Below are 5,357 nucleotides of genomic sequence, written 5' to 3'. Positions count from 1 at the left end.
CGCTCCTCCATCACCACCACGCCGTTGTGCTGCTGCTGGATGGAGTCTTCCTCAACCTCTCCCTCTCTCCTTGCTGGATCAAGGCGTGGGAGACATCGTCGAGCTGTACGTGTGTTGAACGCGGAGGTGCTGTCCGTTCGGCACTAGATCATCGGTGATCTGAATCACGACGAGTACGACTCCATCAACCTCGTTCACTTGAACGCTTCCGCTTAGCGATCTACAAGGGTATGTAGATGCACTCTCCTTTCTACTCGTTGCTGGTCTCTCCATAGATAGATCTTGGTGATACGTAGGAAATTTTTTGAATTTCTGCTACGTTCCCCAACATTGGCCACACGGGTCGCTGCATCCAACTCAAAGAGTATATTAGGAAGGAGGCCATCGACATCGTAGGTCTCCAGGAAACGATTAGAATGGATTTTCGCCACCAAGATATTCTGGCAGTAGATCCCCTGGAACGATTTGAGTGGCACCATGCCCCGGCTACGGGCCACTCAGGCGGCATGTTGTTAGGTTTCTGTGCTGCCACCTACGAGATCCTGCACTGGGATGTGGGATCCTTCTCCATTGTGGCTACCATTCGAGTGCGCGCGTCGTTACGCGCCCTTGTGGTTGTCCAAGTCTACGGACCTGCGGATCACTCCCGCTTGGCGGAGTTCTTGGGAGAACTTCAAGCCAAGGTGCTTGCGATCTCTGCAGCACAGACCCCTCTGCTGGTAGGCGGTGACTTCAATTTGATTCGCTCGGGGGCAGACAAGAACAACAACAATGTTAATTGGCCAAGGGTGCCTATGTTTAACAACACTATTGTGTCAATGGCACTTAGGGAAGTGGACGGGACTGGAGCCAGGTATACATGGACTAACAAGCAGCTGGCTCCGGTGCGTTCGGTGCTGGACCCTGTGTTCATGTCACCAGACTGGGAGGTGGTGTTTCCCTTGTGCTCGCTGATTGTGGAAACACGCATCGGGTCCGACCACGTGCCCTTAATTTTGTCCTCAGGGGAGGACAGGATTCTCCGCAGCCCACATTTCTTTTTTGAGACGGCGTGGTTCGAGATACCAGGTTTCAACTCCGTTTTTAGGGAAAAATGGAGCTCCTGTGTACTCCCGATCGGTCAACAGCGCCGACCAATGGAATTTTGGATAGCTGCTGGGGGCCATCTTCACGCGTGCCTCAAGGGTGGGGGCGTGCTATGTCTCGAGCTTGCGTTGGTTTTCCTTGAAGAGGAAAGGGTGATGCAGCAATAGTAGTGTAAGTATTTCCCTCAGTTTTTTAGAACCAAGGTATCAATCCAGTAGGAGGCTCCTCAAAAGTGCCACGCACCTACACAAACAAACAAAGAACTCGCAACCAACGTAATAAAGGGGTTGTCAATCCCTTCACGGCCACTTGCGAAAGTGTGATCTGATAGAGATAGTATGATAAAATAAATATATTTTTGGTATTTTATAATATAGATTGGAAAAGTAAAGATGCAAATAAAAGTAGATTGAAAGCTTATATGATAAAATATAGACCCGGGGGGCATATGTTTCACTAGTGGCTTCTCTCAAGATAGCATAAGTATTACGGTGGGTGAACAAATTACTGTCGAGCAATTGATAGAAAAGTGAATAATTATGAGATTATCTAGGCATGATCATGTATATAGGCATCACGTTCGTGACAAGTAGACTGACTCCTGCCTGCATCTACTACTATTACTCCACACATCGACCGCTATCCAGCATGCATCTAGAGTATTAAGTTCATAAAGAACAGAGTAACACATTAAGAAAGATGACATGATGTAGAGGGATAAACTCATGCAATATGATGTAAACCCCATCTTTTTATCCTCGATGGCAATAATACAATATGTGCCTTGCTGCCCTTGCTGTCACTGGGAATGGACACCGCAAGATTGAACCCAAAGCTAAGCACTTCTCCCATTGCAAGAAAGATCAATCTAGTAGGCCAAACCAAACTAATAATTCGAAGAGACTTGCAAAGATAACTCAATCATACATAAAAGAATTCGGAGGAGATTCAAATATTTCTCATAGATAAACTTGATCATAAACCCACAATTCATCGGGTCTCGACAAACACACCGCAAAAAGAGTTACATCAAATAGATCTCCACAAGAGAGGGAGAGAACATGGTATTGAGATCCAAAAAGAGAGAAGAAGCCATCTAGCTAATAACTATGGACCTAAAGGTCTGTGGTAAACTACTCACAACTCATTGGAGGGGCTATGGTGTTGATGTAGAAGCCCTCCGTGGTCGATTCCCCCTCCGACGGAGCGCCGGCGAAGGCTCCAAGATGGGGTCTCGCGGATACAGAAGGTTACGACGGTGGAAATTGTTTTTCGTTGGCTCCCTGGATGTTTTCGGGGTACGTGGATATATATAGGAGGAAGAAGTACGTCGGTGGCCGCCCGAGGGGCCCACCAGACAGGGGGCAAGCCCACCAACCTCGTGGCTGCCTCGGCTGCTTCTTGGCTTGCACTCCAAGTCCTCTGGATCACGTTTGTTCCAAAAATCACGCTCCCGAAGGTTTCATTCCGTTTGGACTCCGTTTGATATTCCTTTTCTTCGAAATATTGAAATAGGCAAAAAAAACAACAATACGTGCTGGGCCTCCGGTTAGTAGGTTAGTCCCAAAAATGATATAAATGTGTAAAATAAAGCTCATAAACATCCAAAACGGGTAATATAATAGCATGGAACAATCAAAAATTATAGATATGTTGGAGACGTATCAGGGCGCGAACCAAGGGCGAGATGGCAAGCTTCTGAGAGCAAGACTTGTCGACGAAATCGCGGGCCTTGACGCCCAGGCCGATTCTAGACCCTTTTCCGAACAAGAATGGGCTCACCATTACACCCTGGAAGGGCAAGTCGAGGCGCTCCTACAGAGCGAGGAGGAGTACTGGAGGTGCAGGGGCGGCCTCAAGTGGACCCTTAAGGGGGGACGCAAACACCAAATACTTCCATGCCTACGCGAATGGGAGAAGACGGAAATGCGCGATCCTCCAGCTGCAATCGGAGCTCGGGCTCCTGCTGCGCCAAGCCGACATCGTGTTGCACGTCTACGATTTCTACATTAACTTGATGGGAACCAGAGAGGAGCAGAGGGCTGGCCTCCGCGCAGACGTGTGGCTGTCGTTCCAGCGGGTTCTGGACAGCGAGAACGCCGAGTTGGGACTGGCGTTTCTCCCCAAGGAGATAGATGATGCTCTGAATAGCATGAAGGCCGACATAGCGCCGGTCCAGATGGGTGGCCGGTGGCCATGTTCAAGCGCTTCTGGCCTCTTCTCCGCGAGCCCATCTTTGCGGTGTGCAATGGCTTTACGCATGGAACGGTAGATATCGCTAGACTCAACTACGGCGTTCTCTCGCTCATTCCCAAAGTGACTGGTGCGGACAACATTCGCCAGTTCCGCCCCATCGCGCTGATCAACGTTCCTTTTAAGATTTGTGCTAAAGCTTGTACTTCTCGATTAATTCCTATTACGCATCGCACTGTTAGCCGCTCGCAATCTGCGTTCATTAGGGGTCGCCACATCCTCGAGGGCCCGCTGGCACTCTAGGAAGTGCTCCATGAGCTCAAGCGTACGAACGAACCAGCTATCCTCCTCAAACTAGATTTCGAGAAAGCGTATGATCGTGTCAACTGGGACTTTTTACGCCAGGTTCTCATTAGTCGAGGCTTCTCGGCGGTTTGGGTTCACCTCGTGATGCAGCTGGTCTCGGGGGGCCAGACTGCGGTCTCGGTCAACGGAGAAGGAGGGCACTTCTTCTGGAACAAGCGGGGACAGCGTCAGGGTGACTCGATGTCCCCCATCTTGTTTAATTTTGTCGTCGATGCGTTGGCGGCGATGTTGCACAAAGCCACCGAGGCGGGCCACATCAAAGGTGTCGTGGGTCACCTTATCCCCGGGGGGGTTTCCCACTTGCAGTACGCGGACGACACGCTCTTGTTGTTCCATCCAGACCTGCATAGTGTGGTCACGGTCAAAGCCATCCTGCTCAGCTTGGAGCCAATGTCTGGGCTGAAAATAAACTTCCACAAATGTGAAGTCCTGCCCATGGGCCTAGATGCTGCGGACAGTAGGCGAATTGTGGACTTGCTTAACTGCAAGGTAGACAAGATGCCCTTACGTACTTGGGCTTACCACTTGACTACAAGCGTATCCCGATTGAGGGTTGGGCTCCGCTGTGGACTAAGGTTGGGGGCGGGTATGCCCGTGGCGCGGGAAATTCCTCTCGTTCGCGGCTAGGCTAGTGCTTACGAACTTGAGCCTTTCCTCCCTGCCTATGTTCGCGATGGGCCTTTTCCTACTGGCGGAAGGGGTTCGCTCTAAATTAGACACGCCACGCTCCCGCCTCTTTTGGGAGGGGTCGGATCCAAAGCGCAAATACCACCTTGTCAAGTGGGACGCGGTATGCCGCCCTAAGGATATGGGGGGTCTAGGAATCACCAACACGCGAATCCTAAACATTGAACTCATGTGCAAATGAATCTGGAAGATATCCCAAGGGACTTCAGGTTTGTGGGCTGATCTCCTTCGGGCCAAGTACTTCCCGAACGGTTCCTTCTTCCAAGGGGTGGCTCGGGGCTCCCCCTTCTGAAATGACCTTCAAACAGTTCGCCAGACCTTTGCCTTGGGTGCCAAGTTTGCCATTGGTGACGGCAGGTCTGCTCGGTTCTCGCTAGATCTTTGGGTTGGAGCCCAACCACTTTGGGTGCAATTCCAGGACCTTTACTCGCTCGCGGTTGACCCGGACCTCACGGTGGCCTCGGCCTTGTCTTCATCCCCTTCGGCGATATACTTCCGGCACGAGCTTTCCGTTGTGGAGCAAGCCAGCCTCGAGGCGATGCATCAGCTCATAGGTCATACTACGTTATCCACGCAGGCGGACTCGGTGTCCTGGACCCTTACCGCGTCTGGCAAGTTCACAGTCCGATCTCTGTACTGGAGGCTGTGCCAGGGACCATCCCTGCCAGTGGCAAATGGGCTATGGAAATCGCGACTGTCGCTGAAAATCAAGGTGTTTTTTCTGGTAGCTGTTCAGAAACAGACTCCCCACCTATGACAACGTCGCAAAAAGGCAGGGGCCGGCGTCAGGTCTTTGTTCGCTTTGTAACGTGGTAGAAGACGCGAACCATGTTTTCTTCCAGTGCCCGCTGGCGCGGTTCGCCTGGAGTGTTGTCCGCGAGGCAGCGGGCACTACCTGGGTCCCGCGCTCGTCCAGTGAGCTCGCGCAAATCTTGAACTCGGTTCAGGGGAGTTGTAAACGCGTGCTGTGGGCAAGCGTTGGCGCACTCTTTTGGGCGCTTTGGCTTACTCGGAATAAAATTATC

Source organism: Triticum dicoccoides, chromosome 6B, assembly GCF_002162155.2.
Source record: "Triticum dicoccoides isolate Atlit2015 ecotype Zavitan chromosome 6B, WEW_v2.0, whole genome shotgun sequence".
Lineage (NCBI taxonomy): Eukaryota > Viridiplantae > Streptophyta > Magnoliopsida > Poales > Poaceae > Triticum > Triticum dicoccoides.
Note: the sequence above shows the minus strand (reverse complement) of the source record.